General features: G+C 36.7%; 1 long non-coding RNA gene across 1 annotated transcript in view; it reads left to right on the top strand.

Moving 5' to 3' along the window:
- The first annotated feature begins 3,660 nt into the window (after window positions 1–3,660).
- The window catches only part of LOC144299583 (uncharacterized), a 42,475-nt gene continuing 21,718 nt past the window's right edge, over window positions 3,661–24,417 (top strand). Inside the window, exon 1 of the long non-coding RNA XR_013366272.1 lies at window positions 3,661–3,827. This is a non-coding gene — a long non-coding RNA (uncharacterized LOC144299583). The remainder of the gene's footprint in view (window positions 3,828–24,417) is intronic.

The following is a 24,417-nucleotide window of genomic DNA, read 5'->3' as shown; positions in this document are numbered from 1 at the left end:
TCGAATCCCACGTCGGGCTCCTGGTGCATGGAGCCTGTTTCTCCCTCTGCCTATGTCTCTGCCTCTCTCTCTCTCTCTGTGTGACTATCATAAAAAAAAAAAAAAAAAAAAGTCCATGAAAATGCTTCCTTAACTGACTATATTTGGGGAGAAGACTGGAAATAAAGCCTTTTTTTTTTTTTTTTTTGTAGAGATGGAGAATGAGAGTGGTGGGGGTGAGGGGTGGGCAGAGGGAGAGAGAGAGAATCTTAAGCAGGCTCCATGCCCAGTGCAGAGTCCAACACAGGGCTTGATCTCAGGACCCTGAGATCATGGCCTGAGCTGAAATCAAGACTCTGACACTTAACTTAGCAGCCACCCAGGTGCCTCAAACATTCTTTTTCTTTCTTTTTTTATTTATTTATGATAGTCACAGAGAGAGAGAGAGAGGCAGAGACATAGGCAGAGGGAGAAGCAGGCTCCATGCACCGGGAGCCCGATGTGGGATTCAATCCCGGGTCTCCAGGGTCGTGCCCTGGGCCAAAGGCAGGCACCAAACCGCTGCGCCACCCAGGGATCCCCAAACATTCTTTTTCTTAAATTCCTCCTTTCCACAAACCCCATCATGAAGTATAATTTTCATTTGGATGACTGCTACTTCCTTCAAACATCCTCCCTTTGGTTTTACTGGTGCCTCTTTAACTGATCCTTACAATTCCTGGGTTACTTCACTTGAAAATGACGTAGGATCATCTTTTATCAACTTGACTATTTTCACTCCATAAGAGAGATTCATTATTGCATATAATATATCATGGGTTATCAAAGTTGATGAATATTTGGAGTTTTTTTCTCAAATCTGCATAGAACTACATTTATTTATTGAATAGCAACCCACAATTAATATTACATTTTTTTACATTGCATATTATTTAGCTTCAGAATAATTTTTATTTCTTTATGACTACATGAAGGCAGATGACCAATCTCTATAGACTGTTACAGAATTGGTTGGCATAGCATGGTATAGACAACAAGTCCAATAGACACAAACCAGAGAATGGAAAAATCAAGTTTTTCTGGAGTCTCAGTAAATATTTCCTAGAAGAGTTGATATGTGAATTAGATTATTTTCTTGGATAAGTATAATATTTTAAAAATGTGTTTTGGGAGTGCCTGGGTAGCTCAGCCAGTGGAGCATCCTACTCTTGACTTCAGCTCAGATCATGAGTATTCATGATTCATTCACAGTATAAACAAATGTGGGACAAGACACATGCCAGCACATTGGTTTAACTGATTTTATAATGGAGAATATTAATAAAGAAGAACAAATAGATAAAGACTCAAAGTTTATACAGAAATAACCCTCAGAATATTCTTACTATTTGTAAGTGGAACTAGTTTTTAACTGCTATCACTCTGGCTTTGGTCGTTATTCATTTCTATATTTATTTAAAAATGAGAATAAGAAAAGAAAACAGGCAGTCACAAATTCCTGTGCTTTGAAGATGTCTCTATCTTTTATTTATTTTTTATTTTTTTTTATTTCTCTCTCTCTCTTTTATTTTTATTTATTTATTTATTTATTTATTTTTTTAAAAGATTTTATTTATTTATTCATAGAGACAGAGAGAGGGAGAGGCAGAGACACAGGCAGAGGAAGAAGCAGGCATCATACAGAGAGCCTGACGTGGGACTCGATCCAGGGTCTCCAGGATCACGCTCTGGTCTGCAGGCGGCGCTAAACCGCTGCGCCACTGGGGCTGCCCTCTCTCTCTCTTTTATTTATTTTTTTTTTAAATTTATTTATTTTTTTTTTTATGATAGTCACAGAGAGAGAGAGAGAGAGAGAGGCAGAGACATAGGCAGAGGGAGAAGCAGGCTCCATGCACCGGGAGCCCGATGTGGGATTCGATCCCGGGTCCCCAGGATCGCGCCCTGGGCCAAAGGCAGGCGCCAAACCGCTGCACCACCCAGGGATCCCTCTCTCTCTCTTTTAAAGTCCGTTTGCCACATCTGGGTAGTTGCCCTGAGAAATTTTTCTTGTTTCTCTTCATAGTTTTTCCTCTTGCTCCACCTGGGAGATTGTCTTTTTTGAAGCTAATGCCCGGCTTGTGGGAAGTGACTTTGGGGAGCTGGTCCAGAGGACTTGTAGTTCTTCAGTTTACATCTCCATCTAGAGCTGTCCCATTCTCCTGGGTGAGGTTCATCGTGATGCCTTTAAAGTTCACATCTTCTTCTAAATGGGACATTGGTGGCCTGTGGCTTGTTCATCCTGCTTCTCTGTGTCTCCTCCAAGGATCAGCAGGTCTTGAGGGCTCCTTTGAGAGCTCCTTTGAGCTCCTTTGCTGCTTTGAGAGCTACTTTGGTTAGTGTCTTCACGCAGACCATGTCCATGCCTGGCATTTCCAGCCAATGCCCAAACACTTTCCATCTCTCCTGAAGAATGACTGTAGGTACCTCTCCTCCTGAGGTCACTTTGAACTTTAGCCTTACTTACCATGAAACATTCTTTGTTCTGAACATTGAACATTTATAAACTGGACCAATGCACACTATTTATTTTACCTTGGGATCAGTTGCTTGGTAAATAGTTTTTACTCTCACATGAAAGTTACCACGTTGCTGTGTAGGAGGTAATGTAATGTAAAACTTGTAGAGTGTATCTTTCCTTCTCCACTAAAAAAAAAAAAAAATACTACGCATATATGGACTTGTTTTGTGAATTTGGTTTATAGACAGAAAAGACAATAGTTACCACATTTAACTGGGAGTAAATTATATTCTTTCAGTGGCCAGATACCTTTTTATTGAAGATCTTGGTGTAGTTAAGCAATAACTTGGGTACTACTTGGAACAAGGAATTAATAAAGAAGGAATAAAGGAGAAAAATGAAACACAACACTATGAAATAGAGGGGTGAGTGTGGTAAGTGCAAGCCTAACACCAATATTGGAACATGTGCCATAAATTTTATATGTGCCCTTGTGGGTTTTGTTACTTAAATTTATTAGGTACTATGTAAAATGATAACCTTTCCACCCCTAGTCAGTTTAAACACAATTTACCAATTGAGTACAAATGTTTGGTAATTAAAAAATTAATATTTATCATGAAATGAGAAGAGTTTGAAGATAATGTAATGCTATAATTATTTCAACCTTGATTTTTTAAATCTGTCTTATCTGATTTCATTCTCTCAAAACAATCTTTGAAGGTAATGAGACCATTATTATTATTCCCATATTACACTCAAAACTGTTTTTTCTAAGGCTAGTGCATGTTGGGGTCTGTTAATCTTAACCATCTAGTCTTAGTGACTTGGATTCAAGAAATTTCCTTCTCTTGTGTATCAGTGTGGACTTTTGACATGAAAGAAGCTATCTTGGAAGCTAATACTGGCACAGTGAGAGAGAACTTTCTTTATATTCTGGGCTATGGAGGCAGACTGAACATTTTCATCAGTGACTCAGACCTGGTGGGGAGGAAACAGGCTATGAGTAATGCTCCCAAAATTCTGTATTGCTGCTACATGAAGCAAAGGAAATGAGTATTAATGATATAATTATCAGCCTCAAGGGAAGGATTCTAACAGTCTAGCAAACACTGAGATGACTAAGAACTAACAACCAGAGTCCTGTCCCTGCAGTGAGGTCAAGGCTAGTTCTGAGCTCCACGTTTCCTGGTGCTGGAATCCTCCCTTACCTAGCTAGTGTCACTACTGGAAGAGAGATGCTTCATTCCTATTCCTCTACCCACCCAACAGATACTGTGAGGTCTTACCTTGGTGATTCCAGAATTCTAAAATAAATGGAAAGAGCCTCAACTATCAAACTGACAATGCAGTAAGTAGGCTCTCCCTTCTAAATTCTACATCTCCAGTTTTGGGGACATGCTTTCCATGTTTCATGTTTGCGCCAGACTTCTGGAATCCTTGTTCCAGCAGGGATACTAAGCAATGTCAGCAACATTAGAGGGAAAAAGGGCTTTCAGTGGATCAATCTAATTTTCTGTCTCTTCTCTGAAAAGCAGTATTAACTAGGCTTTATCTCACTTGGGCTGGATAGTCACGCTTGGAATTATTTTACTTACCATAACTGAAGTGGTAACAGACTTCGTCAGTGGGACATAGATTTAGAATTATTTACTATGTATATTATATCAACTCTGATCCTATTTTTGTACTCCAGCAAATTCAGAGAATATATCATATAATAAATAAAAGTTTACTTCTCTAATGGGAACTGCTCTTTTATGAGTTTCATAAGAATTGAATTGGTTATATTTGAGTTTAAGAACATTTAAATCTTTGGGGAGGAAAAATTTCTCTTGTCAATTTTAACAATTTTGACTCTCACTTTTATGATTTTATCTCATTCTTCCAAAATGGAAAGGTTCTGAGTTAATATTTCTTTAGGATGCATTTATAAGGTATAAATTTTGACAAGTGTTACAAATCTATCTCTTCGTAAGAATTTTTTACATTTCTGGTGTCTATTTTGATGATCTTAAATTGTGTTTTATTTAAACTATCTCCTGGGCAGATTGAATAGTGAAAATAAGTATTTATTAATACCAACTAAGTTTTGGAAGCCAGAAAAGGACTTATTTTCCTTAAATGAAACAAGTATATCAGATTGAATCATACTAGAAAGAAATAACTTAAAGAATTACTGCTGCTCATCTAAGTTATTTTTATCTGTAATTCATTTGGGATTGCTCCTTCAATTATATGAAGTATGAATTATGCCATATGTGATCTATTATTTATGACATGTATGTTAAACTTTATATATATGCATATCTTGGAGTAAATAGTATGATTTTAGATTTTTTTCTAGCAAAATTATCATCTTTAGTTGGCAAAGCATTCCTTGAATTATTATGCCACATTCTGAAAGCATTACAACATATTTAAAGGAACATTATTTACTAGATTCCAAGAATTGGATTCCAAGAATAAAGACTGAAACAAATAAAAAAATGTAAATGGTAGTTCATGAACATAAAGCCAAGGGACTCAGATGAGTTTGGGTATTGTTGACAGCTTTTTACTATTCCTTTTTTTTTTTTTTTTTTTTTGCTTTTTACTATTCTTACTTGGCTGCAGATAGTTTTCTGAAATGCTGAAAGAAAAGAAAGGCTTGGATCATGAAGAACTCAAAAGTAGGACTGAAATTTTTTCTCCAAGTGAGTAGTTTCATTCTGTGAAATGTTTTATTGTTTGAAGTCAAGAAAAACACTAGTGTATCTTTTATGTCTATGTTTTTACTGCAATGGTAATGCATTTAGGGACACTTTCAGGAAATAACAGACTGTAGGTTGTTGAAGATGAACATACTTGCTTGATTTCTGCAATTGTAAACCAGAACTGGAACAGGACTTTGTGTTTTCTACTGGGCAAATTTTTGGTCTAATTTGTAGTTGGCATGGCATCCTAAAGCCATTTTGAATGCCACTAAATCATCCAAAATGATTTAGAGACAGAGCTCTCAGGGGAGTGTTCCTGCTTCTGTTGTTAGAGTTGTAGTAAAGTCTAGTGATGAAGAGCTTTGAAGTGAGAAAGCTTGGATTTGAATTCTGACTTTACCACTTACTAGCCATGTGACCGTGGATAATCTCCCAAGACCTCAGTCTCTCCATCTGTACAATGGGGAAAACATAAATGATAATTACAAGGAAAAGAGAAAGGTTAGACTGAATCCTGTGTAGTTGGCTTAGAATTGCAGCTATTCATCTCTGTATATATTTATACATATATAAAATCAAGGTTTTATATATGTGTAAAATAGAGAAATGCATAAGCATGTACAAACATATGTATCTGGGTTTTTTTCATAGTTCTGAGAGGGCCTAGCAGTAATGAATTCCAGAACCAGAAAATACCCCTAGAGTCTATAACTTGTTTTCTAAACCTATTCCCTTCCTCCCACCAAGACCCAAGTGTGGCTGGATAAATGGTAATTTCAGAAAGTGTAAGATGAACCTGGAATATTTTGCATTAAAACAGCACACAAAAAGCTTCCTTTAAATCTTGAATATTTCCAAAGGTAGTTGAAACATCTGTTAAGGAAAATATAAGGTGATCTTTTAAGCCATTTTGTCTACAGGGTAAATGTAGTAATATTACTTTATTTTTATAGTGAAAATTATATCCTCTGTACACTTGTCTTTTAGTGTTTTCAGAACCCACTCATCTGACTGTGTGACTATTAGAAGGACAAGGACCATATATCTTTCGTACTTTGTTCTGAATTACCTTATCCATAAAAGCAAAATGATATAGATGGCAAGGTTGGGTTATGGTCATTGTTTTCTCCTCTTTCATACTAGAAACATCTCCCTCACATGTGCTAGATACCTCACATGTCTCATTGAGGGTTTCCTGCTACTTTCCATCAGAAATAAAGCATATGCCTCAGAACTTACCCAAGGAGTGCATTTGCCTCTGAAAACCCACTTATATCATTGCTTCTCCACTTTGCTTCATTGCTGTAGATATCTTGTGATATTGGTCTCCCTAAGAATCACATGACCACGAATGTAACCTCATGCAATCATTGCTTGAGGTCTATACATTTTAATTGGTATTCCTAAAAAGTTAAAAGAATAAAGCTCTAGTGGTATAATTTCAGGCAAATTTCCAGGCTGAGCTGAGAGAAGTAATTCTCAATGTGCTTTCCAAACTATACCGCATCAGTTTCGGTTTATTCTTTCTGACTATGATGTTGTTCCTGCCAAAGTCAGATATTAGTGCTGATGAGTAAATCAAATCATCCCACTATCAGGTTTGTTGAAGAAAAGAAGGGAAGGGGAGGTTATGAATGACTTTTCCGTAATCTATTTAAACATGTTTAGTGTCTTCTGTTTTAAAATAATGTATTCTAGTACAAACGGCTTACTTTTCTTTGCTTTTTTGGGCATCCCTAAAATTGAATTTTAATAGTTTCCTGTATAATTTTAGACAGAGAGCTGGGTGTAGGCGCTTGCTCTTGTGAGTATTTCTGTACATATAGTTGTGAACCTCCTAATAGACACAGGAGGATAGGCCAAGGTACAAAGTAGAGAGAAATAGAAGGGCTGGCAGGTTTGTCAAAAGAAATTAGCTATCTCGTGTTGATTTTGAAATCTCATGAAATATGTATTCGATGAATATGTTCCAGGAATGTGGAAAGGAAGACAGGAACTGCTCATTCTTTTACCCATTTACCTCCTCACGTTCTCATTCTCCCAGACCCAAGAGGCCCTCAGCACTGCTCACAGAGCCCATGATGAGAGCGCTCATAAAAAATAAGGGAAGATAAGAAAGTATATCTATAGGAAGCAGCATGACAAAAATTGCAGAAATTATAGTTAATGTATAGCTAAATTGAATTGAATAACATATGACACTCATTCCACCTTTAAGAGTAACAGTTGGGCCTGGCTATTATTGGGCTCAGAAACATTGATTTTTTTTTCTAAAAAAAAAAAGAAAGAAATAAAAGAAATCAAATAGAACTTCAGAAAGGAGAACCTTGTAGAATGTTAGTTTAAATTTTTTTAAAGATTTTATTTATTCATGAGAGACAGAGAGACACAGAAAGAGAGAGAGGCAGAGACACAGGCAGAGGGAGAAGCAGACTCCATGCAGGGAGCCTGACATGGGACTCGATCCCGGGTCTCCAGGATCAGGCCCTGGGCTGAAGACAGGTGCTAAACCGCTGAGCCACCAGGGCTGCCCTACATTTTTAAATAAATAAGCAATATTGGTTCCTTTACAAATTTTGAGATTATGAAGGCAAATGCAAATTAAAAATAAGAGATTTAATTCTTATAACTGAAAATAAGGGAAGAGTCTTCCCACCCCTTCCCTTTTCCTAGAATATTTACTTAAAAAAATTGTGATTTCAAGGTCTTTTACTGTCTCTTTGAAATGTATATTAATTTTTTAAAAAGCTAAATAAGTGTCTTACTAGCTTTACAAAACAAGATTGTAAATTGAAATTTTCTTTAACGATTTTTAAATAACACCTATGCCTCCGCAGGTCTGAGGGTGGAGGCCCCAGGCAGGAACCAGCCCTCTGGTTCCCCCTCTATCCTCACCAGGTCTCCCCCAAGAAAGCATTACCCACCCTCGGGGTGTCCCAGCACCTTGCGTGAGTTTCCTGTATGAAAACAAAATTGGGAAAGATAAACCTATACAAACACCATGATTGCAAGTAATAAACAGAAAACGAAACAAGTGAGTGTGCTGCCCACTTGTGGGAGGTGAGGGGGGGGTGTCTTGGCCATCCCACAGGGAGCCTCCCGAGAGCGATGGGTGGCCTTACATATCTGGGAGTGGCACGGTGGGTGAGTCTCTCCCTGAGAAGGGGGCCTGGGGTAAAAAAAAAAAAAAAAAAAAAAGGACCTGGGAACCACCTCCTTGAAATGTAGCCATTGGGGAAGATAGAGCACCAGCTACTGTGGAGATAAGAACCTAACTTTAGCAGGTGCCTACCTCCAAGATGTGAAACTACTGTCATAAAGATATTAGATAGGTTTTTCCTCTGGACAAAGACAGTTAGCAAACACATATTATCACCCATTATCAGGTGAATTTAGGATGACCTGTGTGTGACAAATGGTGCTGTCAAGTCCTCTAACTTAAGGACTAGTGATAGTTTTTGTTTTTGAGAACATGTATGTAAATGAATGTTTTTATTAGTAATATAAAAGGGTGCTATTTCTTTCTGCCTTTTGCGATCTCTTAGCAGATGTCCTGTGATGTGCATCATATTATGCTTTAATGCTTATTCAATAGTAATATTGTCTTCTGCCTTCAGGGAGAGATTTTCTGGTTTAGGAGGAGATTTATTTTATTTATTTATTTATTTATTTATTTATTTATTTATTTATTTATTAAGGTTTCATTTATTTATTTGAGAGAGAGAGAGAGAGAGTGTGTGCACAGGAAAGGGGAGGGGCAGAGGGAGAGGGAGAAGCTACTCCCAGTAGGAGATTCCCTACTGAGCAGGAAGGCCAATGTGGGGCTCAATCCTAAGACCCTGTGACCATGACCTGAGCTGCAGGCAGATGCTTCACTGACTGAGCCACCAAGGCACCCCTAGGAGGAAACTTGTTTTTTAAATTATATTTCTCCAACAGTGTATTTGGATAAAAGCTTTTAAAGTATATATTAATAATGGATAATGTTTATTTAACATTTAGCACTCTTTGGCTTTACATCTCGCACAGTCCGCATTTGCAAGTTCATCTAACTAGTAAGTTATGAAACCAAGATTTGAATCCAGGCAGAATGAATTACCTGCATATACATTTCACAAGTAGCTGTAATGCTTCCCTACACAAAACTTGGTGGGTTCCTGGTTCAATATTTTAGTCAAAATTCTCATGAAGATGGTAACTCCTCGGTTATTTAGGTGTAATGCAATGGTTGGAATTTCCATTTTCCTTACTAATTTTGAAAGAAAACCTCTGTGTGAATTACTTTGATTTGTTGGCCAGGAATTTGGGTCTACAGGTAACTGCTAATTATGTAGTGCTTTGAATCTGTTATCAGCTGTTAAATTGATGAGGAAATAATTAAAAGATTGAAATAATAACCAGTGCCTTCATTTGAATCTAAATTCTAATATAATTCTCTGCCGGTCTCCTGAAATCTTTTGGATTTTGCATTTGTTTTGTTTTAGTATGCATGTAAAAGCCCACTTTCATTTTCTTTTGGCCAACATTTTTTTTCTGGAAAAATATTTTAAAACTTGTCTCTTTAGATGGATGTTAGGAAAAACCAGGCTCCACGATTTGCTCGTAGTGGGCTTGGACTCAGATTGTTTTGGATATGTTAATAAGACTCCAGACCCATTGGTAGAATTCTGATTTAGGTTGAATAACAAGCCCACCCTACCCTTGATGAGGTAAGTTCCTGAGTGCGGGAGGTTGGAAAACATCACTTGCTTTTTCTAGGTTTTACTTTCCACCTTCCTGAATTGTGTGTTGTGGAGGGAGTTGCCGTAAATGAAATGATTTATAAATCTTATTTAGTGACGGTAGGATGGGGAGTGGTGGTGGTTGGCTGTCCTCATGTAGAAAGAGAAACTTTAAAAATCAGTGAGTTAAGGGGCACCTGGGTGGCTCAGTCAGTTAGGCATCTGCCTTCAGCTAAGACCCTGATCCCAGACTCTCAGGATTAAGCCCTGAGTCAGGCTCCCTGCTCAGTGAAGAGTCTGCCTCTTGCTTTGACCTTCTCATGCTCATGAATGGATAAAGAAGATGTAGCATGCACATGCAATGAAATATGAATCAGCCACAAAAAAAGAAGGAAATTTCACCTTTTGTAGAACATGGATGAATCTGGAAATGAAATTAAGTCCGAGAGAGAGAAAGACAAATACTGTATGATATTGTTTGTATGTGAAATCTTAAAAACAAACAACAACAAAACTGATTTCATAGAAACAGAGGATAGAATGGTGGTTGCTAGGGTTCAGGGGAGGGGGAATGGAGTGGTATAGATCAAAGGATACAACTTTTTAATTATAAGAAAAATAAGTTCTGAGGATCTACTGTACAGCATGGTGACTATAGTTGATAATATGGTGTCACACACTTGAAAGTTGTGGAGAGTAGATCTTCAGCATTCCTACCACATATACACACAAAAAAAGTTAATTATGTGAAGTGATAGATGTGTTAATTACCTGAAGTGAAGATATGTTAATTATCTTGATCTTGGTAATCATTCTAAAGTATAGATGTACATCTAATCATCATGTACACTTTAAATATATATGATTATGTTTGTCAATTATTCCTCAATAAAGTCAAAAAAATCAGTGATGAGGAATAAACATGAAATGGTCATCTGGCTCCTGCTGGTGGATGCTCCCCTCAGTTCTTCCTATATTTAGCATCTTGTTACAACAGAATCTTATTTAGAAATAAGTCTGTCATCTGTTTTCCAAAATAATGGCTAATGTTTTTTCATATCCTTTAGATTTCAGTTCCTTCTTTGGGAAATTCTTTAGAGAAGTTTAGTTTTCTTACCTCCACTCTAAAATATGCTTCTTCCCCTATGATTATTTTCTAAAATATCACTACCTTCTTTTTCACTTCTAATAATAATAAATCTAGCACAATGCAGAATATTTATAGCCAGTTCTCATTATTCAAGGTACTTATGTTCTATAAAGTCCTCACAAACACTAAATTAGTAAATAACTGAACCATCACTCCTAAGTTCCTGTGAATTGCTTCTGGTCACACATTTTCATCAGCTGAGTAGCACATGACTTTGTTTTACGTATGTTTCTGTTTACAAACATCTTATTTAGTATGTGTTGTTGATTCAATTAACATTGAACTCATGGACAACAGCGCTGTAACTCAGCCTGAACAAAGCTTATGTCACACTCATATTTTTCCCTAAGGCACATCACAGCCACCCAGATGCCTCTGTATGTTGAAATTCTGTATGTTAAAGTAAAATGTATATTTATCATTGCAATAGTATAATCCTGAAATAGTTGATGGTTTCTGAAAGCTGTACATTTCATATCCAGAATAAATATAATAAATTCTTTTTTAAAGATTTATTTATTTATTTTGAGGTAGAGAGAGCATGAGTGGAAGGGGCAGAGGGAGAGGGAGAGAGAAGTCTAAGCAGACTCCATACTGAAAGCACAGCCCAATGCAGGGCTTGATTTCATGACCCCGATATCATGACTTGAGCCAAATATCAAGAGTCAGACACTAAACCAACTATGCCACCCAGGTGTCCCAAATATTAATAACATTGAGATAGTTATATAAATATATTTTAAGTATGACTATCAAGAGGAAATATGCTAGATATATAACTTTATGAAAAATCTCTCTTGAATAAACAATATTTATAAAAAATTTAAAAATATAGCAGAAAAAGATGAATCTAAATCACAATTGAAATTTACTGAGTTACATGTATACTAGTGTATTTTAAAATTAAGATATAATTTACATATAGCATATTAGTTTCAAATGTACAATATAATGATTTGATATTTGTATATATTGTGAAATGATCACTCTAATTAGCCTAATTAACTTCTATCACCACATATAGTGACAAGTACCTTTTTTTTCTTGTGGTGAGAATTTTAAAGATCTACTGTCCTAGCAACTTTCAAAGTTCTACTAGTATTTAAAGAATAAACCCATGATCTTTAAGATATCCATTTACAAGGATGTGTGAGTGGCTTAGCAGTTAAGCGTCTCCCTTCTGCTCAGGGTGTGATCCCAGGGTCTGGGATCAGGTCCCGCACTGGGCTCCCCGCAGGAAGCCTGTCTGTCTGTGTCTCTGCCTCTCTCTGTTTCATGAATAAATAAATAAAATCATAAAGAAAAGAAATCCAGGGATCCCTGGGTGGCGCAGCGGTTTGGTGCCTGCCTTTGGCCCAGGGCACGATCCTGGAGACCCGGGATCGAATCCCACGTCGGGCTCCCAGTGTATGGAGCCTGCTTCTCCCTCTGCCTATGTCTCTGCCTCTCTCTCTCTCTGTGTGACTATCATAAATAAATAAAAAATTAAAAAAAAAAGAAAAGAAATCCACTTACATTTTCATTAATTAAATTTAAGTAATGAGTCATGAGTCTTGGACATGAGTAGAGTCACTTCTTTGAGGATATTTTACACCTTGGTCTTGGATTTTATTCGAAAAGGAATAAACAGTCTTTGAATGTTTTAAATGGAAGAGTGGTATGAACAAACTCATATTTTGCATTGATCTCTTTGGTTTAGGTGTGGAAGACATTTGATTTGATCAAAACAAGATTCTTAAATACCAATTATTAGATTATAGCATAGTCCATGTGAAAAATGATGAGAGGAATGGTTATGTTGGAGCAATGTGTAGGAAGTGAAATTAACATGCTTTCATCTTTTATTTCATTTAGGATAAAAAGATTAATCAATGACATTCCTAGGTTCTGACCTGCGTGACAAGATGTATAGTAATTTTATTAACTGAGACTGGATTAAAATTAGGAAAATCTGATTTTAAGCAATCTGAAGTTTTGAGTTTTAGATTTATTAAGTGTGAAGTACTAGTGTATATGTTAGCCAGTAGACACGTTTAGAAGTGTTTTGTCAATGTAGAGATTAGAAAGTGTTCAGAATATAGACAGAGATATAGATTATAGAGTTTTACATAAAATTATACAATAATTATTTAAATAGTAAGAATGGACAGAAAAAACAATAACATAACTATAAACAGCTATAGAACAAGGCCAACTTGCAGTCTAAGGTATGAGCAGAAGGAAGGGCTTCTATGAAGGTGGTGGAATTAAAATATTCTCCAGAGAAGTGTGAGAAGAATGATGAGAATATTATACCATGATAGCTCTTAGGAAGAGCAGAGTGTGAAGCCTCAGAAGAATAGTCAAAAAGGTAACTTGGCTGGAGCAATAAGACAATCATTGGACATTTTAGAAACCATGGGTAGAAGTAGGGATAAAACTCCAGTGGACGGAGTTGTGGGTGTGAGATCCAGAGGTGGATATTCTAAATAAAAGGTTCTGATGGAGTAAATTTGCCTACAAGGAATGGAGAGAGTTCTTAAATCCTTTTAATTATCTCTTTAACTTTCTGATATTTGTCTTGTTCTCTTTCTCTGTCACCAGACTCATTCGGTTCCCCTTCAACCTCAGTTTTATTCTAACAAACTGTTGTTTCTCCATTTCTTTTTTTTTAATTTTTATTTACTTATGATAGTCACACAGAGAGAGAGAGAGAGAGGCAGAGACACAGGCAGAGGGAGAAGCAGGCTCCATGCACCGGGAGCCCAACGTGGGATTCAATCCCGGGTCTCCAGGATCGCGCCCTGGGCCAAAGGCAGGTGCCAAACTGCTGCGCTACCCAGGGATCCCGTTTCTCCATTTCTAGTTTCTCCCCTTAACCACCAACCTGCTGTTCTCAGATCCTTGTTCCTAAAATGATGTTCTCATTATACGGTCTCTTCAGAAATCATTAGCAGTTCCTTATCTGCACCACTCAGGATCTTGCAAAATTTGATGTGTATCTAGTTTTCCAGGATTCTCTCTCAATAGTGTTGTATATATAACTCCTATACAAGTAAAATTAAATTGTTTGCGCGATGTTCTGCAGGTATGTTCAGCCTTTTTTTCCTCTGTCTTTGCTCTGACCCTTCTTTATGTCTCCTATAGTGCAAATAAATGACGCTCATTGAAGTGGAAGTTGGAGTTGGCCTGAGATTGAGTGTAGGAATAGCAGCGCTAGTGCTAAGAACAGGAAGGGTGATCTTAGCATTTCTGTCCCAACAAGTATCCCTGTGTATTGAATCTGTTATGAAGATAATGATATTTTCATCACACAAGACACTTGTTCAAAAGTTGTAGCTCCTGTATATTGTTACATCCTATGAAGATACTGTTACCAATATCTGTGCAAAAACACATGCTCATCTGGAAGAAAAGTAGAAGTTCACACATCTTTATGGCTTTTTTCTTGGAAGTGACATAACCAATCCCGGAAAAGGCAATATGCAGTGTCCACTTTGGGTCACCTTGGTACCCTATACTCAGATGTGCCCATTTCACTGATTGTTTATTTCTCTTCTCCTAACAGTGACTCACATCTCTCATTGAAACTACATCTCTTCCACTCTTGGTCAACATGCCTCTAGCATGGTTAATGCCAACTCACTCACCCATGACTTTAAAATGGCACATACTCCGCTAACTGGAGCACCAATATCTATTTTTCTTTCTTTCTTTCTTTTTTCTTTCTTTCTTTCTTTCTTTCTTTCTTTCTTTCTTTCCTTCCTTCCTTCCTTTCTTTCTTTTTCTTTCTTTCCCTTTCTTTTCCTTTCTTTCTTTCTTTCTTTCTTTCTTTCTTTCTTTCTTCTTTCTTTCTTTCTTTCTTTCTTTCTTTTTTCTTTCTTTCTCCTTCCTTCCTTCCTTCCTTCCTTCCTTCCTTCCTTCCTTCCTTCCTTCTTTCCTTCCTTTTTTTTCCCAGAGTGCCAACATCTTATTGGCAAATTTATAGCCCATATAATCCCAGATTTTTTTCAAAAAATAAACTTTATCTAAGTGAAATTTGCTTGGTTCATAGATTATATAATCGAAGTGGTTTTGTTCTTTTTATCCTATTTTGTGGAAAGATTCTCTTATATAAAAATTATTGCAGAGAAAATCAGAGCAGACAGGAAGATAGATGCTAAATGACATCTGAACACCTGAGCTGTGCTTTAACTGAATCTGAATGTGAGGCTATGATTAACCTTTTTTGTTAGTTTCTGTCACTTTTAACTCCACAAAATGATAATTGTGACAATGTTACATCTATAAGAATAAAAGTCACAAATCAAGGAAAACTGTTATGCCAACTCATCATAAAGCAGAATTAATTTAATGGTAGATGACAAAAAGAACTTTTGAAGTAACCTTTGTGAAGTATCTTAAAAACAATTTTCTTTAAAATATGCAACAGAGCTTAGCTTAAAAAGGAGAGGGATACCTAGGATATTTAACAATAATAGAGAAAAGTACAAGTCTTTCTGTAATTTTTTACCCCCACATGAAGACCTGTGTTGTCTGTGTTGTTTATAATAGTACCCGTAGCTCCTATCTAAATGCTAGGCAACATGATAAAGCTTCAAGAAATGTTTGATGAAGGAACACCACAAATGAATGAGGCCTGGGTATATTGACAATTACCTGAAAATTGAGAGAGGATGAAGGGATTATTATAAAGAACCAGAACTCAGGAATTAACATCGTATTCTTCAGAGACAAAGTGAGACAGAGAGAAAGAAAGAGAGAGAATATGTTCCCCTACATTGTATAGTATAATCCAAAAGCTCAGAGAGGTCACATAAAACAAAATTAAACCATACATTTGGTACATTAATATGTCTTGTGTAATGTTGTTAAATATTCTAGAGCAATTTTTATGAGAGTATTTTAGGATGGTGGGAAAAGAGAGTTTAATATGGATTTATTAGAGTGGAGAGTAGAGTTAATTTGCCTAATTAATTCTTTTATTCTATAATAAAATCTAATAAAGGATATGCCCCAGAAAGAAATATTGTAAGAATTGGTATAAAATAAAAGCAAAGCCAACTTAGATAAGGAGAGATTTTATTCAAAAAACATGTCACGGGGCACCTGGGTGGTTCAGACAGTTATGTCTGCTTTCAGCTTGGGTCATGTTCCCAGAGTTCTGGAATCAAGTCCCACATTGGGCTTCCTGCTCAGGGGGGAGTCTCTCCCACTCTCCGTGCTTGTGTTCTCTCACCATCAGATAAATAAATAAAATCTTTTTAAAAAAAGAGTATGTCACATATCAGATAAAATGGTAGCATTTCAAATCTATAAAGAATTTATCAAACTCAAAACCCCAAAACCCAAGAAATCCAGTCAAGAAATGGGCAGAAGATATGAACAGACATTTCTCCAAAAAAGGCATCCATATGACCAACAGACACATGTAAAGATGCTCAACATCACTCATCATCAGGGAAATATAAATCAAAACCAAAATGAGATATTACCTCACACCTGTCAGAATGGCTAAACTTAGCAAGTCAGGAAACAACAGATGTTGGTGAGAATGTGGAGAAAGGGGAACTCTCTTACACTGTGGGTGGGACTGCAAACTGGTGCAGCCACTGTGGATAACAGTATGGAAATTCCTCAAAAAGTTGAAAATCGAACTACCTTATGACCCAGCAATTACAGTACTCGATATTTATCCAAAGAATACAAACATACTGGCACAAAAACAGACACATAGATCAGTGGAACAGAATAGAGAATCCAGAAGTGGACCCTGAACTTTATGGGCAACTAATATTCGATACAGGAGGAAAGACTATCCATTGGAAGAAAGACAGTCTCTTCAACAAATGGTGCTGGGAAAATTGGACATCCACATGCAGAAGAATGAAACTAGACCACTCTCTTTCACCATACACAAAGATAAACTCAAAATGGATGAAAGATCTAAATGTGAGACAAGATTCCATCCAAATCCTAGAGAAGAACACAGGCAACACCCTTTTTGAACTCGGCCATAGTAACTTCTTGCAAGATACATCCACGAAGGCAAAAGAAACAAAAGCAAAAATGAACTATTGGGACTTCATCAAGATAAGAAGCTTTTGCACAGCAAAGGGTACAGTCAACAAAACTCAAAGACAACCTACAGAATGGGAGAAGATATTTGCAAATGACATATCAGATAAAGGGCTAGTTTCCAAGATCTATAAAGAACTTATTAAACTCAACACCAAAGAAACAAACAATCCAATCATGAAATGGGCAAAAGACATGAACAGAAATCTCACAGAGGAAGACATAGACATGGCCAACATGCACATGAGAAAATGCTCTGCATCACTTGCCATCAGGGAAATACAAATCAAAACCACAATGAGATACCACCTCACACCAGTGAGAATGGGGAAAATTAACAAGGCAGGAAACCACAAATGTTGGAGAGGATGTGGAGAAAAGGGAACCCTCATACACTGTTGGTGGGAATGTGAACTGGTGCAGCCACTCTGGAAAACTGTGTGGAGGTTCCTCAAACAGTTAAAAATAGACCTGCCCTATGACCCAGCAATTGCACTGTTGGGGATTTACCCCAAAGATACAAATGCAATGAAACGCCGGGACACCTGCACCCCGATGTTTATAGCAGCAATGGCCACGATAGCCAAACTGTGGAAGGAGCCTTGGTGTCCAACGAAAGATGAATGGATAAAGAGATGTGGTTTATGTATACAATGGAATATTACTCAGCTATTAGAAATGACAAATACCCACCATTTGCTTCAACGTGGATGGAACTGGAGGGTATTATGCTGAGTGAAGTAAGCCAGTCGGAGAAGGACAAACATTATATGTTCTCATTCATTTGGGGAATATAAATAATAGTGAAAGGGAATATAAGGGAAGGGGGAAGAAATGTGTGGGAAATATCAGAAAGGGAGACAGAACGTAAAGACTGCTAACTCTGGGAAACGAACTAGGGGTGGTAGAAGGGGAGGAGGGCGGGGGGTGGGAGTGAATGGGTGACGGGCACTGGGGGTTATTCTGTATGTTAGTAAATTGAACACCAATAAAAAATAAATTAAAAAAAAAAGAATACAAACATACTGATCTGAAGGGGATCCTGCATCCCAACGTTTACAGCAGCAATGTCCACAAACTAAAATATGAAAAGAGCCCCGGTGTTCATTGACTGATGAATGGAAGACATGATATATATAGATATCTATATATCTATATATATAGATATATATAGATATATAGATATAGATATAGATAAAGATATAGATATATAGATATATAGATATAATAGAATGTATAATAGAATGTATATATGTATATATGTGTGTATATATATATATATATATATATATATATATATATATCCCACAAAAATGAATGAAATCTTGCTGTTTGCAATGATGTGGATGGAACTAGAGGGTATTATGCTAAGCAAAATAAGTCAGAGAAAAACAAATACTATATGATTTAACTCATATGTGAAATTTAAGAAACAAAACAGAAGAACAGAGGGGGATGAAAGGAAAAATAAAACAAGATAAAAACAGAGAGGCAAATCATAAGAAACTATCAACTATAGGAAACAAACAGGTAGGTAGGTGGAGGGATGGGGTATGGGCATTAAGGAGGGCACTTAATGTAATGAGAATTGGGTGTTATTTACAACTGATGAATCACTAAATTCTACCCCTGAACTAATAATCCACTACATGTTGACAAAGTTGAATTTAAACAAAAAATTAAAAACAACCCACTTCCCCACAAAAAATCCAAAAAGGATGTCACAATATGGAGAGCATTCTGATCTCAGAAATGTGCAATCATGCAAGAATGAAACAGAAGTAAACACGACTAGTGGAAACTTTGAAGGGACATTGGCAAGTGAGAGAGAATGAGCAGACAGCATGATGGGGTTTGACCTGACAGTAAGTTGTGTGTCCTCATGGTCAGCAGGCTCTTTGTACCATTAATGGGAAGAGGGGCATGTTTTGCATTTAAACCCTTTCTTATCCTCAGGGGTGTGGTGGACCAAAGTGCAGAGACCTGTTGGGAGGAGGGAAGCCTGACCAAACAGGTCAAGACAAGACAGGGGTGGGCAATTATGAACACATGGTCGTTGGCTAGAATGATGACAATGCAAAATGATATTTCCAAGGAATATATAGAAATACTATAGAGTAAGTGAACATGAGTTGATAAGTCAAAACAATGGGAATTGGGCAGTCCGGGTGGCTCAGCGGTTTAGCGCCTCCTTCAGCCCTGGGCATGATCCTGGAGATCCGGAATCGAGTCCTGTATCAGGCTTCCTGCATGGAGCCTGCTTCTCCCTCTGCCTGTCTCTCTCTCTCTCTCTCTGTCTCTCATGAATAAATAAATAAAATCTTAAAAAAAAACCAAAACAAAACAATGGGAATTTATAAACGTCCAAGTTAAAGAGTCTGAAAGGAGGAGTTGATACCATTCACATGGGGAACTGTGATTGGAAAAAAAAATATTTCATATTTATGTCCCAATTAGTAAAGGCTTAATGATAGACCTGTCATTTAACAAGTATACTACGGTGTTGACAACATGAAAGGTGGGATTTGAGATACCGTACAAGTAGCCAGTTCTCTAGGGAGGTGAATTAGAAATTAGTATGGCATAAGGTATTATGAGCACCTTTGAACCCATGTACATGATGCTCATTATTCATCAAGTCACCAAAACATGTCAAATACAGGAAGTATTATTTATGCAAGAATAAAAAAAAAAACAGAACCAGCAAGTGAATAAAAACAAACTGATGCTCAAGTGAATGCCCTGTATATATTTTTGTGTATATCCTGTCATAATAAACAGTACTCTGAGTTTGTGGGACTTGAACATGCATTATAATTAAATGATGATATTCTAATAATAATGGCAATAATATAAAATAATCATTAAAACTCATATGTATTGCAAACAATATAATATGCGAGGCAGATTCTGAGCCCTTTATATGTAATGTCTTTAATTTTTACAATCTTCCAATGAGGTAGGAATTTTTTTAAATTTCTTTTTTACAAAATCGGAAACCTAGAAACAGGTTTATATTTAAAGATTGATATTTGGGAAAAGGTCATACTTTGGTCTTACCTATTATTAGATATCAATGGAGGGGGAGCAGATATCAATGGATTTTCTACCTTTTATGTGTGTGTAGGAACTTAAGTTCGACTCTCTTAGCAATTTTTAATTATACAATACAAAACATTGTTAACCATTAAAATGCTGTGTCATGCATTAGATCCTCAGACTTTATCTTGTAACTGAAAGCTTGTACCCTTAACCAATATCTCCTATTTTTCCCCGTCCCTCAGCCCTGGCAACCACCACTCTACTCTCTTTATGGTTTTAGGTTTTTTTCTTTTTTATATTTGGCATGGAAGTGACACCATGCAATATTTGTTTTTCTCTGGCTTCTGTCACGTAGCATAATTCCCTACAGGTTAATCCATGTTGTTGCAAATGCCAAGATTTCCTTCTTTTTTGAAGGCTAAATAATATTCCAGGGTAATGTATATGTATATACCCACTCATCTTTATCCAGTTATCCTTTGACAGATACTTAAGTTGTTTCCATGTCTTGGCTATTTATGGATTATTCTGGAGTGAACACAGGAGTACAGACATCTTTTTAAGTTAATGATTTCATTTTCATGAGATGTATATCCAGAAGTGGGATTGCTGGATCTATGGTAGTTAATTTTTAATTAACTGAATTTTAATTTCTTAAGAAAGTTCTATGCTGTTTTTCATAGTGGCCTTATCAGTTTACATTCCCATCAACAGTGTACAAGGATTCCCTTTACCTCATGCCCTTGGCAGCATGAGTCATCTCTGTTCTGTTTGGTAACAGCGATCCTCACAGGTGTGAGGTGACATCTCATTGTGGTTTTATTCTGTGTTTCCCTGAAGATGAGGGCTGGTCAACACTTTTCCATGTACTTCTTGGCCACTTTTAAATATCTTCTTTGGAAAAACGTCTATTCAGTTCCTCTGTCCATTTAAAATTGGGTTGTTTTTTCCTAGTGAGTTCTATGAGCTCCTTGTATATTTTGGATATTAACTGTTTATCAGATATGTGATTTGCAAATACTTGCCCCTGCTCCATAGACTGCCTTTTCACTTTGTTGGTGGTTTATTTTGCTGTGCAGAAGCTTTTTAGTTTGATGCAGTCCCACTTGTTTAATTTTGCTTTTTTCCTTTGCTATTGATGTCAAATCCAAATAATCATTACGAAGACCAGTGTCAAGGAGTTTATCCCTATGCATGCATTTTCTCCTTGGATTTTCATGGTTTCAGGTTTACATTCAAGTCTTTTGTCTTTAAATTGTGACAATTTAATTATAAAGTGCCTTAGTGTGGATATCTTTGTTTTCATCTTATTTGATACTCTTTGGGCTTCTTAAATCTGAATGTCAATTTTACCCTTTAGGTTAGGGACATTTTCAGCCATTTTTTTCTTTTCTTTTTTTAAAAATCATTTATTTATTTATTTATTTATTTATTTATTTATTTATTTATTTATTTATTTATGATAGACATAGAGAGAGAGAGGCAGAGACACAGGAGGAGGGAGAAGCAGGCTCCATGCCAGGAGCCCGATGCGGGACTCGATCCTGGGACTCCAGGATCATGCCCTGGGCCAAAGGCAGGCGCCAAACCGCTGAGCCACCCAGGGATCCCCCAGCCATTTTTTTTTCTGTGAATAACTTCCTGCCCCTTTCTCTCCCTCTTCTCATTTTGGTATCCCTATGATGACTATATTGATGATATTATGTAAATCCTTTAAGCCATCTTCACTCTTTTTCACTTCTTTGTTTTTGCTTCTCCGATTGAATGAATTCTACTCTCCTGTCTTCAAATTTGCTGAACATTTCTTCTAATTAATCAAATCTGTTATCAACTTTCTCTATTGAATTTTTAATTCAGTTCATACATTCTAGGCTCTGAGATTTCTGGTAGTACTTTTTTTTTTTTTTTTTAAAGAGAAAGGCCTGAATTTTTATTTAAAAAAAATTTTTTTTTGGCTTTTGACCATTTGACATTAAAGGGAAATATGGAGGAAAAATCAAAATGAATCAAGATGAATAATAATCATCAGTATTAACTGAGTGCCAGGCACACTAGATTCAATCCTTCAGTTATTGCTGAGAAGTAGATAAAGTTCTACTGTTCACATTTTATAGGTGAGGAAGCAGTCGGGTGACACAAGAGGCAGGCCCATGATGTGTAGGCAGCTGTGGCTTTGCTGCAGAACTCAGCCCTTAACCACTACACTCTACTGCCATCTAGGACACAGTGTACAAAGATCAGGCATTCAGATCCAGGAAATAGAGAGATCCCCCCTTAAAATCAATAAAAACCGTTCAACACCTCGACATTTAATAGTTAAGCTTGCAAATTCCAAAGATAAAGAGAGGATCCTTAAAGCAGCAAGAGACAAGAAATCCCGGACTTTTATGGGGAGGAATATTAGGGTAACAGCAGACCTCTCCACAGAGACCTGGCAGGCCAGAAAGGGCTGGCAGGATATATTCAGGGTCCTAAATGAGAAGAACATGCAACCAAGAATACTTTATCTGGTAGTTCTTTTAAAATATTTTCTCTCTTTGTCAAAATTCTCACTTTGTTCGTGCATTGTTCTCCCGACCTTGTTGACATTTTTGCCTGTTCTCTGGAGCTGAGCCCTGGTTTATAGCTGTGAGCCACATTCTGTGTGCATTTAAAAACTGTTTCTTTGCTTGCCATCACCCTGAGCAGGAGACTCAAAGTTTGAGGTGCTATATGTGTATTCCAAACCCTTTGCTCCTCCGGGAGAAGCTGAGAATTGGAGTTCTTTCCTGACTTTATGACTGTGGACCAGAGGTATAATTGATGGCAAGAGTTTGTCTTAGCCTTTTCTATCCATTTTGATACTAGTTCCTTTTCAGTTACCTGACATGTAGGAGCCACTCAACTAGCTTCTGGATCTTTCTCAGAGAGAATTGCTCTGTGTGTAGATGTATATTTGAGATGTCCATGGAAGAAAGGAAATTCCAGAGCCTCCTATGTTGCCATCTTTTTTGAAACATCATCTTGGCAGATAGTTTTTGAACTTTTTTTGGAGCAATATTTGAAGTTAATTAAATAATTACCGTAGGATGTTGTTTGGACTATAATTATTATCATCGTCAATATTAACCAGTTTTACATCTAACTTTGCAATCCTATTTTAGCATTACCTTTTCCATTTAAAATAAATATCCATTGTCTTAAATTCTTTGTACTAGGATACTATTTAGCTGTTTCCTTAATTAGTAAATTTTAGTCAACTTTGCTAACTTTTCATTTGTCTGAGAGTCATGTTTCCAATTATCTTGAAAACTATACTTTCAGGTCAATAAATATTGACCACGTTTAATTCTTTTGACTTCTTTTTATGAGCAGGTCACCCTCTTTAAGGTATACATTTTTCTTTAGATAAAGTAAAACCTGTGTCCAGATATAGTTGAGTTTATGAGCCTGGGAAACATTCTTTTACCTTATCTTAATATTCATTCAATTAATCACATGTTATTTCCCTAATACAAGTTGCCTTAAAATCTGTTCTATCCTGCCTAAAATGGGAATGCAAATATGAAACCTGTGCAAATAAATTAAAATAATCTATTTAGAGACTATTTAGAGATGAACCGTGCTCAGGAAGCTGAATTTTTATAAGTATCAGTCAGGAGTCTTCTCATTCTTACCCTGGGGCACCTCAAAGGTGCTGCTTATCTACTAATTTGATTTGAAATAGTAATTTTCTTTATTGAGTGACATTGGGTCGTAGTACAGTTAATAATTGTTTCATTAATCACAAACTATGTCTGGGTCACATGTGTATAGCTTCAAGTTTGGAAAGGTCAGAATTTAAACAACATTGTTAAATATGGGCAAATTTGCAGTCTAACCTATACGCTGGGATTGACTTTATGGATCTACATTGGGGAAGGAGCATGATTTCTAGACGCCAATGAATGATGAGGCAGTAAAAAAAAAAAAAAGAAATTGATCCCATTTACAATTGCACCAAAAACAGTGACATACCTAGGATTAAACAAAACTGAAGAGACATAGTTTTGTTACAGGTTTGACTGCAGTATCTAAATATTCAAGGTATGTAGGAGGCTCCAACATCAATAAAGAGATAAAATTCAGATTTTTTCTGCTCAGACTATGAAGGGCCAGGATCATGCAATGACTTCACCCATGCTACAGTCAGCAGGTGGTCCTTAACTTGATCCTAGGCTGATGACTGCCAGCCTCACCTCTTGAATCTAAGTAGATTTTGAAGTGTGAGTGTCCAGTGGGTAATAAATCCCTGTT

The sequence above is a fragment of the Canis aureus genome, chromosome 27, assembly GCF_053574225.1.
Source record: "Canis aureus isolate CA01 chromosome 27, VMU_Caureus_v.1.0, whole genome shotgun sequence".
NCBI lineage: Eukaryota > Metazoa > Chordata > Mammalia > Carnivora > Canidae > Canis > Canis aureus.
Note: the sequence above shows the minus strand (reverse complement) of the source record. Positions and strands in the feature narration are given on the sequence as shown.